General features: G+C 37.9%; 1 protein-coding gene across 1 annotated transcript in view; it reads right to left on the bottom strand.

Annotated features, from left to right (window-relative positions):
- The window catches only part of SYT1 (synaptotagmin 1), a gene marked incomplete at both ends in the record, with an annotated part of 539,370 nt that extends 523,513 nt beyond the window's left edge, over positions 1-15,857 (bottom strand). The window contains one exon of the mRNA XM_082666570.1: positions 15,836-15,857. The remainder of the gene's footprint in view (positions 1-15,835) is intronic.
- Between the last annotated feature and the right edge of the window lie 3,189 nt (positions 15,858-19,046).

The following is a 19,046-nucleotide window of genomic DNA, read 5'->3' as shown; positions in this document are numbered from 1 at the left end:
TAAAATCTTTATTTTAAAATTTCTCTTATAGTCTCGCTGTTTTATCTTTAGCTAGATTTATTTTTCACTGCATTTTTTCAAGTATTTTCTGAAAGTGTGTTTTCACACCCAGAGGATGTAAGATCAGAGTGTTCCCATTACAAAGAAAAGAAACAAACAAGAAAAAACTCTATGATGGCATGATTTGGAAGAAACATGTTCTCAAAATAATTGGAAAAAATCCTAAGGTTAAAATTTTAGCAATATATATTTAAAGCACTGTTCTATATCCCACTGAAGATTTCCTTCAATTAAATTTTGTTTCATCAGTATCCTCACCTGTAAGATTTGAATTTATAAATACATTTCTTCTTTAAAAGCAGCTAACTATTCAACATCTTCAAACTTATACTCAGGGTTTCCCAAACCATAAAAAAGTTTCAATTACTGTTCAGATCCCTTTCTACCACACGGTGATTGCCAATTCTTGACAATTCTGCAGTAATTTTGAAAAGTGACATGTTCATACTCATAATATGAAAAAACCAAACACTTACTCTTGTATATAAAGAATAAACATTTATTTTTAAAAAGCTGGCCAAACTTTATTGCTGGGTTTACATCATTAGTGTCTGCCAATAGTAAATACAGTCCACAGTAACCCAAGCATAGGAAGCAGCATGTACTAGGGCCCTGAAGCAGGAAGGAGTTTGGAATATTAAAACTTGACAGAAGGCCCGTGTGGCCTGAGCATGAGAATGAGAGAAACAATATGAGAAATTAGGCTGGTGAGTAGGAGGCGCCAGATAATGCATGCACTTGAAAGTCAAAGTAAGAAGAGTAGAATTGAGAAGGCAAGGTTGGTTTGATTATGGTATGGCAATGGAGATAAAGAAAAATAATGAGATGTAAAGGATATTTATAAACTAAAAATAATAAAGATATCATATATTTTAGACTTCGGGTTAAGAATGAGAGACACGAAAAAAAAAAAAAAGAATGAGAGACACGAAAACAAAGATGACTCCCAGGTTTCTAGATAACACAACTAGATGGATGATGGAATCATTCATTAGGATCAAAGACACTGAAAGTTCAGTTTTTCCATGGTAAATATGAGGTGTCTTTGAGACATCCAAATAGATTTGTTAAATTGACAGTTGTATTATACATCAGCACTCCTAGTACGAGAGAAATGATTTAGTTCATCCACCAAATTTACCAGGAGTGCTGGCATTCTTAATAAAACACATATCCCGTGTTTGAGATTCAGGTTAAAAAAAGAGAGAGAGAGAGAGAAGATTTCATTAAAGAATGAATTAAGCATCTTTCACGATAATAGAAAGGTCCCTCAGAGTGCAGCCCGTGCATCACCTCCTCTGTGAAGCCGTAGCTGGCTTGACTAACTGATCATTCACTCTCATGTGCTTTCACTTTTCTGTGGCAGCTAATAAAAGAGGCTTCAAGATCTTGGCAATATCCTCTCCTTTCGAGGCCCAAGTTGGGGTGGAGGGTGTTATACTTCCTATGCCCTTGTAGTTACAGGCCACGTTGGCTGGATCTGGCAAATGGTCTCTGACCAGAAATTGTATATGCCTCTTATAGGGTCAAAGTAGTTAATTTTCTCACTGGATGGTGAGAAACTGTCCAGCGCTTTCCTCCCAACTGCAATGAATCCTTAATGTCATTGTATCATTAATGTCATTATGTTGAGACGACAGTGTTATAACTCATTGAAGCTCTCAACATTCTGGGTCCCTGAATGACTTCAAATCAGAGGGTCTTCTGCCACCCTTCCCCCCAAATACACACACACTTTTCCACAATGGTTACATAGTATAAGCAAGAAATAAGGCTTAGATGTTTAGGCCACTGAGGTTTTCCTATTGTTTGTTACCATAGCCTTTCCTACCCTATCCTGATTATTTCACAGCTCACATCTGAATATATTATCACTACTTGCTTATGATGTCTCTCTTAACTGAACTACACTTTTCCATAAGTGGCTGACAGTGCCTGAGAGTTTGTACTCTTAAATATTTTTGAGCAGCTTGATGAATGACTGAAAGATTGAGGACATAATCTCCACCTTATCCACTATCATGAGAAAACTCACCTGGATACTAGGAAAGCCAAAGAAGCGTTACTGTGCTGAGCCACTTGAATGTCTACTACCTTGCAGAGAAATATCATGATCAATTACAGATCCTCTCCAGTTAGCACAGAAAGGTTTCAGAGAGATCACACTGTAAAATCACTATATCATAAACTTAGTGACAGATTGAGGGTTTTTATATTATTTGCTTGTTTTTATATTTGAACACAAAAATCTAAATATTTATGCTCAGTCTTCATCATCTGTTGGTTCCATAGACTAGTTCTGTATTCACTACTTTAAAGAAACAGAAATAATCTCCTATCACATCTCTGTATTTTCCTCTAGTCTATAAAAAAGTTTATTTTAACTAATGGCTATTAACTGAATTCCTCAGAAGGCAGCAGACCAACATAAATCTGCTTGGTTGAGAATGACCAGTAACAGCACTGGCGCCAGATTCATTGTGGGTTTAAAAAAATACAGTGTAAGTTCACACGAAATCACCTGTATGTGAATACAGCAAGAGCATCACCTATATGTGAATACAGCAAGAGCATTCTGGTCTGGGAATTCTATTAACTTTCATTCATTTACAGTATGATGATACTTTATGTTCCAAATAAGGCACTGCAAGTTCCTGTATATCCATTATATTATACTTATGTATGCTTAATGGGATCTTAAATATACTTTTTTGAAATTGATAATACTTTTTTAGGAAACTGTTTTTAAAACTACAGATTGTTATCCATTGGTATGCTGTTACATTAACTTTGTTGGTCATGACCAGTATTTTTTTTTAATAAATTAGGTAGGGCTTCCCTGGTGGCACAGTGGTTGAGAGTACGCCTGCCAATGCAGGGGACACGGGTTCGTGCCCCGGTCCGGGAAGATCCCACATGCCGCGGAACGGCTGAGCCCGTGAGCCATGGCCGCTGGGCCTGCGCTTCCGGAGCCTGTGCTCCGCAATGGGAGAGGCCACGGCAGTGAGAGGCCGGCGTACTGCAAAAAAAAATAATAATAAATAAATAAAAATAAAAAAATAAATTAGGTAAAAAAGAGAATTGAAAAGGAGGTATCAGAATACAACACCAGTAAGAAATACTTCATAGAACTTTTGTTCATATAGTGTGTATGTGTGTTTGAAAGCATACTGTGTTTGGATGTCATTCAAAAACATTAGAAAATATAGATTTAGTGAATTCATTCACTCATTCAATAAATATTCTATGGAATGCTCTCTTCCTAATGTTTGTCAGGCACTGCAGAGTCAAAAGATGATAAAAAATATACATACATCATTGCAAAATCCTGAAAAACTTGCACTTAGTGGAGTGATCACATAATTAAAAAATTCAAATATACTATATATGCAAGTATATATATATATATATATATATATATATATATATATACACACACAGATGTAGAAAAACATAAGATATTTAGGATACAAAAGAGCCTGATTTCCACAGATAAGGAAAACAGAGTTTATCACTTACTGATGAGAATGGTCCATTATAACACTCTTGCTATATTCACATATAGATGATTTTGGGTGAATTCAGCAAAGAATACTCTCTTTACAAAATATGTTATTATCAGCATATAATGTCTATGGGAGTCTTAGGGGAAAAAAGAGGGCCATTTAAGATTGACACTGTAATTATTACTTCATTACTGCTGCAGCATAGGGAGTGGTACTGCAGCACCACTCGCAATGTTAATATGCCTCTGTAAGCACCTAGTTTACTGTCACAGAGTGACCTAGGTAGACTTGGGTTACTGAGTTCTTAAAACCAGGATATGAAACCAGACAGAGGAAAAATAATTTCCGGTTAATGCTCTGAGACCCGTGTTGTCTAAATGATAATCGACACAAAATGAGTTGTTTCATTATGCTTTCAGTGTTTATTTACTTTTGTTTCAAAATCTAAATTTGAATTTTGTTGGATATAATCAAACATATACTCAAAAGGAAATTAAATTGAGGAAAAAAACGTTATTGTGATAAAAAACCAAGGTGTTCACTTAAATTTTGAGAAACAATAAAATTGAGGGTAGGCTGTGTGTTCAATTCCCTTAGAAAGGAGGGCAAAAGGAGAAAGGTTATTAAGATTTAACAAAAGATAACGGAAAGTGTCTAAGGAATCTATGTCATAAAAGAAAAGAAGTTACCTTTCTAGAGAAATTGGAAGATAAAAATATATGCCTGTAAGTCACCTGAGAGTGCATTTTGAAAGTCAGGGTGGAAATAGTATGTATTCCATGACTGTAATCATAAAATGTGTAAGCATGATTACATAGACTGGAAATGTATTACACAGAAATAAGATACTACATATATTTAAATAATGTTGAGGTGACGTGATCGTCTTGTTTGGAAAATTTCCTTAATAATGTTTGTAGTTTGCTTTTAGTTAAAATATTAAAGCAGGGTTACACTCATGAAGCCAGCATCTTTACAACTTCAGCTACATTTGCTTTTTTCTCTTCCGTAAGTAGAACAAACTCACCCTCACTGCCAAGCTTCTGCACTTAGGATTTCTGCTGTCTACTGTGCTCTTCCCCTGGTGTTTACATAGCCGGATCCTTCTCCTTTCATGCCTCAACTTACATAGCTTTGGTTTACCAGAGTCCTTGATTTTACTGTTTTATTAGGTTGTTTTATTATGTAGTAGCATTTCTCACTATTTGAAAACTACCTTAGTTATCTTTTGTTGTTGTTTTTAACTATTTTGTCTCCTTCCCTAGAATGCCAGCTCCCTAAAAGCAAGGAACTTATCTACTACATTTGTTTCTATATTCCCAGCACTAAAATAGCACCTGGCATATAACAGGCATGCCCTGGTGCTTACGGAGGAAGTGCATCATTCCTAAATAATTCCCTTTCAGTTCAGGGTATAGCAAGGAAAAACGTATAGTGTTTTTGTGCAAATTTATTTTATTGTATCTGTAGCAATACATAGGTAGTTAGGGTAATCATAAAATAAAACTCTATAAACTCCTGAAAATAACCAGCCTTACTCAAAACCAACAAAAATGTGAGGTATTGACATATACACAGGTGGCCTTGTACATATCTTTAGTTGGCAGTTCTCAGACCTACTGAGCTCTGAATCTAAGAATCCTCAAATCCTATAAGTATTTTCCCACTGCATTAAAAAAGAGGAGGCCAAAGCAATAAGGCAAGGACCCAACTAGAGTTAAATGACACTCAACTCAGCCCTCAGCCCGAAGGCAGCCTTTTCACACTGCTATAGTCATACCAGTTGTTTAATTATTGACTACATCCACACCTGTTTGTAAATGGCATTGCTTCAAGCCTTCTGAGGGCCACTCCTTTCCACATCCTCAACTACTATGGCCCTTCCCCTAGAATTCCCTGGATCTTACCCCATCAACTAAGGGGTTAGTGCCAGGAAAAATAAGGGCCCTCCAGGAGCCTGCTCCAGCATTAATGCCAGCAGGCATCCTCTCGACCGGTCAGTGCCCATACCTTATGAGCTAGGCATTTGTTGTTTTGCCTGCTCTAAATCTAATCATTTCCCTTCTTTTAACAGCAGAACTCTCTTTCTGTGTAGTTGAGTGATGCTTTGTACAACTCTCAAATCCAGGGATGACACAAGGCTCAGCTTAGAAAAATATGGTATTTCACAGCCTTCACCATAGTGATGAGTTTGGGGCAAGTGACTCAAGTTGTTCCAGTCAAGATTATCCTAGAAATTTTTGGAAAAAAAGATGCTCTCTTTACATGGAGATTTCTTATGTAAGCCTGTTCCCTGGGAACATTCTTACCACTGTAAAGAAAGAGCCTGATTCTAAATAAAGCAATGGCAGGAAAAGTAAAATTAAGGAGGTAGGGATGGGTGGGAGGGTGGGGGGCGATAGGCCTGGTCTTGATCATATAGCTTGATTTCCTATTTCCAGCTATGATGAAATCCAGAATATTCCTGGATTTTATGGTAACATGAGCTCTAAAATCCCTTTTCTCTCTAAACCATTTTGAGTTAGGTGGCATTTTTGAAAGTGAAAGAGTTCCTGACTAATAAAAAAGGGGGCAAGAGTGGTCAGATCTGCCATTTATTAACAGAGTACCAGACAATTTGCAAACATTTCCATTCCTGGTGAAATGAAGCTTTTAGCAGTGAAATATATTACTGAAGCTCACCATGCCAGAGTAGGTCTTTACACCCAGACCTATGAGACTCAAGTTTCAATCTTTTAGCACATTGCCATCATGGTCATATTGACTCAAACTATGAAGTACAGTTTGCTTATGACTGTTCAGTTTCTTTTGATCACTTCTATCTGTTTGCTTCCAACTGTTCTGCATCTTCTACCACTGAGGAGTTTAATGATTATGATTTCTTATGGTTGGGTGTTGGCTCTAGAAATAGACTGCTTGGGTTTGAATCCAATTCCCTTTACATAACAGCTGTATGACCTTGGCAAGTTACTTTTCCACATTTTTCTCATCTAAAAATTATAGATAAATTAGTACCAGTCTCAAAAAATTCTTGGGAATATTAAATGGAATCGTAGTAAGAACACGAGAATATGATTAACTTGTGTTTGTCCAAAAATCCCCATAAATACCTGTCTTCTGTTCCAATTAATCTTGCATTCTTTCTATAAGCCTTTCCCAATTAAAACTTCTGTTTCCTTCTATCAGATCAGCTAGAAAGTCAATTATGATGATCCACATTGCAATGTGTATACCTACTGGCAATCATTTCCAAACGTGTTTGATTTTTAACATAAAGAATTGCCAATTGATGGATTTCACATTAGGGCTGGATAATAATTGGGGCTTGAGTATGTTCCCTGCTTAGCCCTTTCTATCTTGAAATAGGAGAGAAAAAGCACCAGTAGATTCAACAACTTCCATTAATGTCAGGTTCTGGAAACAGTGAGAAGTTTTATGTGTAAGTACCAATGAGAAAAATAATGAGAGATGAGGTCGTAAAGCTTCTAGTAAAGCTACAACGTTCATTTTCTCATCACATCTCTGTGTACTCTAGGAGGTGGCTTATGACTCCATAGTTTCCAAATAAGGAAACAAATGAGGTAACATCTAATACCACAGTGATACAGCAATGAGTAAAGGCCAACTAAGCCTAGTGACTCAGGATTGGTGAACTGTCTTATGGATTAGAGAACTGTTCCTTGAATAATTTTAAAATACAATTTAATACAAAGTTAGAGTCACAGAAGTAATGACAGTATATTAAACTGTCCTTCTCTTTTCAATGGGAAGAATAACAACTGTATATCCAATATTCAGTGAAGATGTTATATTTTTGTTTTTATTTTTGATAAGAAATAGCAAACTAGTTCTTATATAGCGAGGAAGTTTAAAAATATACTTGACTTTTTTCTTGATTAACTGCTGAGGCAGTATGATTCAGCAGGTGAAAATTATAAAAGCCTTCCTAAGTGTGTAATTACAGCCAGGTAACTTAACTTCTGAGTCTCCTTTATTGCCTCTGTAAAATGGAGAATCTCTCTATTATCAAAATCAAATAAGGCAACATAATATTTTTTACATACGGTGAGATACAACTGTTGTGAAAACAATGATGTAAAAGTTACCACTGGAAGAACAAAACAGAGAAAAAAAGGTGCCTAAAAGTACATGCCGTTTGGAATTTTAAACATTATTGTTTTATCTCTCTTCAATCAATTTTGTTCTAAAAATTACCAGTGGGCTAGTCTTTACATGTAAGGTCTTAAAAACATTCAAATCGTGGCACAATCCATTTAAGTGTGCCAACTACTTAAACAAATTAAGAGGATGCTCCCTTATCTATCTATACAAACCTTTTGCGAAACTAACCTGAAATGTATACAAACTAAGAGTGAAATTTCTTGGTTACTGACAAAAAATAAATTCAGCATGTGGAGATTAGTATGGGGCCTAGAGTACCAAGCTCCCAGTGATTCTAGGGGAAGATGATTCGTTAGGAGGTGAATAAGAAAGAAAAAAAGGAAGGAAGGCAGAAGAGGGCAGGAAAAAAAGAGATGAGAAAGGAACAAAATGGTGGGGAAGGAAGAGAATGCAAGAGAATTGCTATATCACGCTCTTAGCTGGAGAGCTGAACAAATCTCTTCTACCCTGGCAGTGAGTAGTAACACGCTCCAACACATACGGGTCTAAAAGTCCAGAAGTCAAAGAAATCAAACTCTTGCTATGTGTTCAATATCTAAATGATGAAACAGATTCTCCAAGGCTAACAACTTGTCTACTCCACTCTGTCCTGAAGGAGTCGGCTCTGTCCTATCATTAATATTCATTTTGTGGTATCTAGGAATGGTTCCGAAAGTATCTATGATTCCACAGGAAAAAAAAAACAAAACAAAACTGGAAACTTGCATATGAAGTACTTTTTTCCTCCCACAATTTAAAAGCAGGGTGGTGTTGGAGAATTTAGGAATATGTTGGCTTTTTGTTGAAATGTCACTTTCTTGAATTATTAAACTCAACTGTATCTCAAAGTGATTGTTTGGCATTTTAAATTTAATATTATAATTTAATAAAAACACGAAAAATAGGTAAATTACTTGTACAGTCATGTTGTTAACTAAGCTTTCAACACAAGAATTTCCTGTACACAGACAGATAAAACTCAAGCATTTTTAGGCATTTAATGGTCTGGTTTATATTTATATATAAAACTTTTAGTGGCCTTGGATTCTGGACACTGGCGAAAATAGGATAGTGATGTTATTCTATTTATAAAAAGATGCTAGTGCTCTAGAAATATGGTCTAAGGCCCAATGGTTCACTTAATTCATTCCTCAAATCTGATAAAAATGCTAGGGATTAGGCAGAAAGCCAGCCTTGTAAACAAGGATCTGCAGACACTCCAAGTCAGACAGAGATTCAGAGCTTTGCTACCTTGCCTTTCTCCTGAGAAGCTGTGTCAACTTTTCTTAATAATCTTGCTAACGCAGAGCCTGCTTGCTAGAGGAGCTTAGCTAGGCCTTAGTAACCTGTGTTATATCATTTGTCCTTGTTTCAAAAGCCATTAAGTCATTTGTCCAAAAAAACATTTGTTAATGACTTTCCCCACAAAAATAAGCAGCTTCCATATTTCATAGGTGGAGAACAAGGACCTATTTCGCTGTTTATAATACATAGAATGCTGGGGGGCAGAACAACATCAGGAAAAAATATACTTAATCGACTCTTTCTCCTTCTCAAGGAAAGAGCAAACAATTCTAACTTGACATTGTAGTGAGTGTAGTCTGCTGCTGTGATGCTACATGCTGTTTACACTTAGTTACATTCACATAAAATTATGCCTGAAAGATTAGCAATAATCCATCCTAAAAGCAACCCTATGTGACGTTTCACAATAATATCCAGTCTGTAGATGTACAAACCAGTTCTCAATTATCTGTGATGAGCAGGACGAGGTATGTAAATGTTTAAGGGTCTCCATAACAAGACACAGGTGGATTTTGGAAGTATTAAAGCCAATCGAAGGATTTGAAATTCTTTTAAATAATTATCTCAGCTTTGTCCAGTGGTGCTAATAAGTTAAGTTATACGAGGCTTCACGGTTTAACAATCTCACCTTTTGCTTGGATCACTTGTGAGTAATCAAAAGAAATTCCATGAAAGAAAACTATGTTATCAATTATCTAAATCGTATATAAGATTCAGCATCACATTTGAAAAGTGTTAGCACCAAGTTTGTTACAGCTGAGTATGTTCTGTCTGAGTATTTCCGTGTGATTTTGCCCTCACGTTGACGAAAATATGCCAATAAATCTCAAAGTAGCAATTCCTAAATTCAGTTATCTGCTTTCAGCTAGAGTAGGGCCTGGGCTGATACGCAAGAAGACCTCAGGTAAAAACAGGAGGCTGTCCCCTGGAGGCCACACCCAAGGAACTGCGCCCAGAGGTGTGAGGTGGGTTTGCCTGCTCTCTCCTTCATTTGCTTGCGACAGAAAAGTTGGCTGTAGTCTGGGAGGGTGTAGGAGGAGGACAAGAGATAGTATGTCTCATTTAAACAACTGCAGTATCAGAAGTTCTCATATTTAAGTAACTCTCCGATTCTATTTGTGTTTAAGTGCCTATGTGCATTTTATCCTTGATCAGGTGAATGATTTAGAAAGAAAAGGAAAACATTCATCTATTGCAGGAAACACTTAACTCTTTTTAATTATAAGCAAAACTACATTGAGCAAATAGAGAAACAACAGGTTTAATGGGATGAGGCAAGACCAAGTTTCAGTACCATCCATAGCTGGATTTGATTAAATGGCTATTTCGACCAAAATTCGTTCTTGACTGAGGCACTTAGCTAACTGTCTTAGGCGTAGTTTTGGGGGCTGCGGTAGGGGGGTTGTAATCCAGTATTTCCAATGAAATGTTGTCTGACAGCGCTGCTAGGAAATGGTATTTTAACCAAATTATTTCAGAAACTACATTATTTCACTAGATTCTCATACTAGCTGAGAAAGGCCATTCTCAATCTACATGGAAAGTTTCCAGCTCCCATTTTGTACAGACAGCTAAAATACAGAAGGCGTTTATTATCTTCATAAGCTTTCCAATTTTCCAGAGCTCCTCTTCAACAAAATGACGTCCTATGTGTATAACTAATATGTTCAACATACTACATGTGAGACCAGTATAGGAACGATCGGTATCTTTTCTTCTTATCTCCACAATAGCAGTAACCAAAAATGATGAACTCTGACCTCCTCTCATTTACATTATTGGTAAGTTAAGGAAACCAGTGTGTCACATCCCTTTCAAGCACTGAGTGTATTTGTAGAGACAAAACAAACCCAAAGAGAATCAGAATTAGTTCTAAACAACTAGAAGTTGTGGTTTAACTAAATACAATTACAGAAATTACAGAAACATTTTTTAATCTGCTTTGCATTTTTCAAAGACAGCAGAATACTTCTTTCTAACACAGTCATAAATGTGCTATTGTTATGCTAACCTAGGTTTCAGTTTGTTTTAGAACTCTTTTAAATATTGTTTTTAGATTTAGAAAGTGGATATTTTAAAAGGAGGCTTCTTTGCAATAGGACCTCTATAATTATTTTTAAAACTGCAGAAATAACATCCCCGGTGCTTACTCCTTCTATAACATAGCAATAATTTCACGTTGTACACTTTAAAATAAGAGCTTTTCCTTTTTAAACAATATAGCAAAGGTTGAAGTTTTATTCATACATAGCAAGAAAGGACTGGGTGCTCTCTTATTTCCAATAGATAGCATGACTATACTTGCAATATTATTTAAAATACATTTGTTTTATACTAACACATATGAGTAGAACGATGTTCATATGCCCTGCTATCACAGTTCATCTTATAGTCAATATAAAAGTGGCTCTTCAAGAACTCTCCTAAAATGACAGAGAAGCTAAAGGAAAAACACTGTTTTCTTCAGATTGGAAAGATTAAATTCCTGCTTTAAAAAAAGTGGCCACACTGAATGGAGAGATTTGAATCAAATTTATAAAACTATTAGGAAAAATATTGATCACTCCTAAAGGAATTATTTAAGATACCAATCTAAACCCCCTTATCTGAAAAAGCAATGATAATCATGTCGATTATGTAAAAGATTAAGAACACGTTTACCTTTGTGCAAATGCTGAAAGAAACACTGAAGAAATCTTAGAAAGATAAAAACTTTAATGCCCTGTTATGTCCAAATCATGTGAAAATGTGACTTCAGTTTGTTACCTGTATATAAAAGTGCATCTTGCACTGAGAGGTGTTTTGTTTTTTTTTTTAATACATGATTCATATAAAAATCACTTCTTCCCTAAGCCACAGAAGGGCTGTATAAAGGAAAAGATCTAGACCTCCATTAATTTTGCCTCTGAGTACTCCTGGTCTTTTCAACCAAAGAAATATTAAAAGCATCCCCAAGACATTGTCATCTTTCTTTAAATGGTACTTTTTACAGGAGTACTCCCTAGTTTCAGCAGATTACATGCTACTGTCCATTAGTCTCAAATCCTTTTAGAAAATGTTACATAATATGTATATATATGTACACACGTACACATATATATACACACACATACGTATATATATATATATATGCTTAAATGCTAATTGAAATTATGTTTTACACAGCCATATGCTTTATCCCTATTTAAATAGCTTTGATCAATTGCGATGGCAAACAAATTCAGTTAGGAAGAATATCATATATTAAACTTTTGATACGGATGTATTTATGACAAGAAAATCATTAAAAATTATTTTAGGGGCTTCCCTGGTGGCGCAGTGGTTGAGAGTCTGCCTGTCGATGCCGGGGACGCGGGTTCGTGCCCCGGTCCGGGAAGATCCCACATGCCGCGGAGCGGCTGGGCCCGTGAGCCATGGCCGCTGAGCCTGTGCGTCCGGAGCCTGCGCTCCGCAACGGGAGAGACCACAGCAATGAGAGGCCCGCGTACCACAAAAAAAAAAAAAAAAAAATTATTTTAAATCACAAGTGTTCCAGGTATTTCATTTTAGAAAGCATTAGTTTTTAGCAAAACACTTGTAAAACCCACACCTATGTTATTCTAATGCCAGAAAGTCTAACTTTGGTCTTGGTTTTCTGTAATAGTAGACCAAATTTGCTCCATTATGTAATCAAACTGTTTACTTTTACTTTCCCTTCCCCAAATCATTTAATCACTACCATTAGGAAAAGAATTATGATGTTCCAATTTGGAGTTAATGGTATCTCTTCCTAGCTATTACACAAACTGGAAATCCTAAGAGGTATAAGTATTTCAGGCTCACATAATTGTCTGTGTTAAGTGTGAGTTTTTTTAAGATTAGATGACTGTAAAAATCTGTTTTGGGAATTCGCTATAAATTGATTTAGTATACTGAACTCAAAAGAATGAATTGATATTATGTCCATGGTGTCATTAGGCAAACAGGAAGTTCGAATTAGCTTTTAGATCTAACACATTCTGTATTTTATTTATTAATCATCCAGTTCATTTTGCAAGTACAATTAAGAGAAGCTACTATATTCTAGTTTTATTTTCAGTTAGCACCAAGTCTAATGTGCAAATCTTGTACATACCACGCTAACCATTTTCATATTTCTGAATTAGAACTCTCTGACAATTTGACCAGACAGAATAACTAATATTCTCCATTATGAAATAAAGTTCAAAACTACTCGGTAACAACTCTCTATCATGTGGTATTTTATGAAAGTAGCATTTTAGCATTTCCTCTGTAGGGTAGCAACCTTTAGTTCTGATAAAAATACATTAAAGTCTAATTACCATATTTGCTCTAAAACATTAATAAGATTTACTAAGATATTCTTTTAAAAGGAGAAAAGATGAAGGTTGTATGAAACTGTTACACTAGAACATTTTGTGGAAAGACAGGGTAATAATTTCCCATAATATATCATTTAAAGTCTCACTTTAATCCACTCAATATATATTGGAATTAGTTCTGACTTCCGGTATATAAAGGCTTAATTTTTTTGTATGTGAGAAACTCAATACTCATATGCATGTCTTTTACTTGTCATTGTTATAATTAGCATTTGTTAAGAGTCCTGAACATAAATGTCACAAACCAAGACCAAACTTTTACCCTTCCTAAGACAGTGGAGAAATAAGCAAGTAAAATATTTTGCTCGCAGTGAAAAGCAGTTGGTTTCCTTTTTCTATATCTTTTCATGTCTAAACTTGTTAATTCAGTTGTACACACATAAAGCAATTAAACAATTGTCCTTTTGTCCTTATAACCAAAAGGTGGCACCACTAAAAATAAGTTTTAGCTTTCAACAGAGATACTACATTAAAAAGAAAAAAAAAAAGGCATTTAAATGTCAAAGGCCTAGAAAGAAGATCTTGTTTTTGTGACTCGAGACAATTCTACTTAGATAGGAAAGATAAGTGTCTCAAATGGAAAATGGTTTAGAAAATAACATATATTACGTTGATGGTAAATGAAAGCAGCTCTTCTTTAGGTCAGTGTATAAACTTGTCCACTGAAGATATGTGGTGAAAAAAATACTTTCTGGGGTACACAGATTAGTGTGGAAGATCAGGCAGAGTTAAGAAGGCTCCCTTTTCTTATCCGAAGTGGACACGTAGGAAAAAAAAAAAAAGTAAGACTTGGCATTTCCCCTGATAAATCAAAGGAAAAGATTTATCTGGACACTAACATCTGCTGATTTCTCTGCACTCATGTAGCACCCACTTGGGATGCTTTCCCATTACATTCAGCTAAGCACTTCTCTCTATCTCCTCCCATCTGACGGTCATCACTTAGCTGAATAATAGGAAAGGAAAGCTTATACCATTGATGATGGAATTAGAAATTTCTGAGGCTGCTGTCAAGGCTCTGTCCAGCAAGTCCCTTTCACTTGACCTATCATGCAGGCAGCCAGGGCACATAGTTGTTTTGATACCTTTCTCTGTATTATAATAAGACATGAAAGTAAAAGCATTTTCCCCTTCAAGGTTTTTTAATTTGACGCTATCTTCCTACCATTACTTCCTAAACTTTGTTCCAGTACAAGAGGATTCTTGGCCAACTGAGCTTCCATGCACCTTCTAAATCGAGTACTGAAACTGTATAAGCATCATGTGTACATCTATTAAATATACTTATTAAAAGAAAATAAGGCAAGGCATGAATTCGATATCTGGGCAGCAAAACGCAAACAGCAGAAAGGTAGAATGAAATCACAATTCATATGCAAATGCAGCTTTAACACAAAAGTTAAATGTTTGCATTATTTCAGAAGGTTAATATTCAAGAAAGTCAAAATCACCATGTATACAAAGCTAACCAGATTTGCTTTCTCAAAGTAGAAATCCAAGCCTCCTAATAATACTGGTGTCACTAACATGTTTTGAAACTTTACTTTTTTTTCTTTTGCCCCTCAACATAAAGGCCATGCCAAAGAACCTCAGGAAAGTAATAATCTGTTTTTAAAATTTTTTCTCCACTCGAGAAACCTCTCCAAGTTCAGACATTACCAGTGATGGATAAGACCAAATAGTCAGCCCCGCAGGACAAATGGAACCAGGAAAAGTCAGATGGTGGGCACTTAAAAGCAACAGCAATTAAGCAATTGAAAGTGGGTTGGATCGGTGGTTTATTTTTGTTCCATTTGAAGCAATCTAGTGAGAGACACAGCCCCTTGCAAGCAGAAGATCAAGTCAAACTTGACACTTCCCCTCTCTGGCAGCTGGGGCTGCATGGCTTGTCTACTTCCTTTATTCAGTTTAATTGCTTTTGGTACTCTAATTTTCTATCGTGTATTCTATCTTGTTCTTTTCCCCCTGGGCAGAAAGAAATCTTTCTCCTTTCATCACTACCCCCCTCTTTCCTCTGAGAAAAGGCAATCCTTTCCAGGAAGAGAAAGAAATACTGTGCGTGCTTTGGATGGGAGGAGGGAGAAGATGAGAGATTTGAAAGGGGTTGAGGGGGGGGAGGTGAAGGATAGAGATTGGGGGTGGGGGACGGAGGAGAGGAAATGAAAGAGGGAAAGAAGAAGATGGGGGATGACCAACATCATCAACTCCAGGCTCTAAATCACGGGCGCTGTGCAAAGTGCTTCTCCAGGAGAGGCACATGTGTTCTCATTACATCGCTCACAATAGGCCACCCGGGGCTCCCTGCCCAGGTCTCAGTCTCCCACCGCCAAAACCTAAGTGTACCGAGAACAAAATCTTACGAACGGATTCAAGCAAATAGGCACAGCTGAGGCTGCTGTGCCGCCAGTCCCGCTGTCTTACCTGGAGGGAGAACCAGGAGGTGGTGCCGGGCTCCGTCCCTACTGCTTCCCCGTGCGGACCGGTGCACACACGTCCTCTTGCTGCCTCTGCTCTTGGAGGGGCAGCCTGCAACACAAAAGGGGTGTGTGGGTGTGGGTGTGTGGGAGGTTTTCCAGGGCCACCAGCTGGTCCCAGCTGGCCGCCCCCACCCTACACACACACCTTCGGGCACTGAGCCCCCCCTCTCAGTTGAGCACCACCCTGGGGGGGGGCTTGCCCTGGGCGCAGTCTCAAGTTGCCGCTGCCAAGCGCTGCTGCCGCCGCTGCAGGAAGAAGAGGTGGAAAGACACTGGGGGCAGTACTCGGTCTAGAGCATCCCCACACTGCAGCTTCTCGAGGAATCCCTCCAGTGAGGAGGCGGCCGCCCATCAGCTCCCAGCCCCGGCCGCCTGATTGGTTCCACCTGGGGTACGCTGCGCCGAGGAGCCAATCCTGGCGCACTAATAATAGGTGGATCCGCTCAGCCAACAGCGCCCATCCCAGTTCTGTTAGTGTCTCTCCATCCCCACAGCGGACAGGGACCTGAGGAGGGGGGGTTGAGAAGGGTTGGGGGGGGAACTACGAGGGGTACAAATGCCAAGGAGACGTAATCAAGGGCACCAGATAAACCCTCTGGGTAGTCGCAGGAATGCCCCGCAACCTGTTCAGCAAGCTGTAAGCACATGAGAGGGAGACTGCATAATACAAAGCTATTTTCTTTCTTTCTTTTTTTTTTTTTTACTTTCAATCAAAATCTGCCTTGATACTGAGCATGCCCGGACTGCAACAGCACCCTTGGAGTTCCGATGTGTGTGGGTTTGCAGGCTGTGGGGTTTTGAAAATGTGGGAGCCGGGAAGGAGAGGCAGAAGTTTGTCTTTGGCCATTCAACCCGCTGGAGTTGTGAAAGCAAAGCAGGGCGGGGAAAAGAAAGGATTCCGCAAGAGTGTCCTCAAACTGAGGACACAGGAAGGTGGCCCTCTGGGCTGTCGGAGGCTGATAATATTATCGTGTGGGTACAGGGGTGGAAGCGGGGGTAGAACAATCTGAGCCTTGCTAGGTACCTGGAGACTTTTCGTAAAGGGTGCGGTGGATCGGAGATGCAGGGGAAGCTCCTTCCCATAGGTGGGGCCGGGAAGCGCGACTCCACCCAGCAGCCGGGGCTGTCAGGCAGCGGAGAGTGCACTGGGAGTTTCCACTGTGGCGACCAATAAGTTTGTAGACTTGGGTCAAGGGCGACGTTGTTGAGGATGCAGTTTCTGCCAGCCCCCTCCCCCATCTCTCCACCCCCTGCCAGCGCAGTGACGACTAAAGCGTGGGTTCCCTCCCTCCTTCCTCTCTTTCCCCCGAACGATTCTGCTCGGGAGTAAGAAGCTTTTCCCCTGTGACAGCGGTGCTGACCTGATTGCCTCTAAGCTCTAGGGCAATTTATAGCTTGGTAATACCGAGAGATACCAAACTGGGAGGTTCAGCGTGTGGGGGCAGGGAGAGCAAGCGAGGCAAGGGGCGGAGCGGAACCTGGCTCGGGGTCGGACCAAGTCCTGGCTCTGCTCCACAGGTGCAAGTCTTTCAAAACGCATAGAAGCATTTCCATCTCTCACTCACTGACCTTGTTTACCGGACTTTGAATCTCTGATTTGTTTTGCTTAGAAATACTTCCAGTTTGTGTAAACTTGATCAATAGCTACAAATGAGAACTCTCCTAACTGGGTTCTTTATTTTACTGAGAAGATGATCACGGCATCTCAGTTAAGGAAATAAATAGCTATCTCAATTCCCCAAACCCATCCACTTTGAACTGGAGTTTCATTAACATTGGTTTGCAAAGGTAACTGTATCAAGAATTCAATTAACAGTAACACATTTCTTCAAGTTTTAATTAAATCTCTCCAATTTATGTAATGTTTAAGATTAAGATCCTTATTCTAAGTATACGGGAAAAGAAGACAACTTGATATAAACTAATCCTTTTAATGACAAATACCTGTGTATTCTCCAAAATTGTAACTATATGGATCTCCCATTGTTTAAAAATATTCCTCAAATCTTAGAATAATTTCATAGATGGAGAAAGATAATAGATGTTAGTTTAAAATCAACTTAAGTATTTGATGACGAAGAAAAAGAATGAGGAGGTTGAGGGGGGAGGAGGAGGAGAAAAAGAATCAATTACCTAACACTGTTTCCTAGTAAACGTCCTCACATGAGGATCATTATATTATCCACCTAATAGAGATCTTTATTCTAAAAAATACTCCTAGCACATTCTCTAGATTCCAATAATTAAAAGCTGCTTGTTTTAAAAAGCTGTGTCCAATAGCTGCATGTAGAAACAAGTAAACTTATTTTAGAAGAAATTAGTAAGTAGAATATGATTCCATATTAATCTCTGTTCCAGACTCTGATCCTATTATCAGCGTTTTAGCCAATTTCTCTTCCTGTCTACCTCATATGCTACCCAATAATCAACTCTCTCTCAGTGGTCAGAATCCTAAACAACAGGAATGGTGTTAGATGTTTACATCCCAAAGTTCCTTGCAGGAGACTGCTGGCTAAGATATGAATGGGTTTCACAGGTATATTGTGATTAACTTTGGAATAAACAGCATTTCTGATCATGAATATTAGGAAGACTGCACTTACATACTGGATATATATACGCTGTAATTTTTACAGAACTAAGATTTTTAATTCTCTCTCCTATTCCTATGTTCTCTCCAAACTCTGGGAATGAACTAAAGACCTCCACCTGGGCTCACATATCATGCTATTCTGTTGCAGAGAGTATATATCATCTCTTTGACTTTATAGTAGACTCACCTCCATTAAAAGAAAGATCAGGTCAATAGTCTTTTGTCTTTATCCAGTTCCTCAGGTACTTTTAAAATCTAGAAATGTCTATGTCTTATGCTACTGAGATTGAACTCATCCCTTGGTTATCCTGTATTTTTAAAAAATATTTGCTATTTTCAGAACTGTGTTTATCTATTTTGTTCAACATTTTGCTTCCTCATTCTTTGCTTAAAAAAAAAAAACCTTTGTTCATTTTTTTCTTCACATTTTTTGCTCTGAGATCTCATCATCATTTTCTTTATTCCTTTTTCAATGGATTCATCTATTTACTACTTTAATGTTCCCTTTGCCATCTATTTTAATAGGCTACAGGATCAGAATAGAAATTAAATTGGATTGGGG

The sequence above is a fragment of the Grampus griseus genome, assembly GCF_964374135.1.
Source record: "Grampus griseus genome assembly, chromosome: 11".
In the NCBI taxonomy this organism is placed as follows: domain Eukaryota; kingdom Metazoa; phylum Chordata; class Mammalia; order Artiodactyla; family Delphinidae; genus Grampus; species Grampus griseus.
The sequence above is the reverse complement of the archived record's forward strand: the minus strand, read 5'-3'. Positions and strand labels throughout refer to the sequence as shown.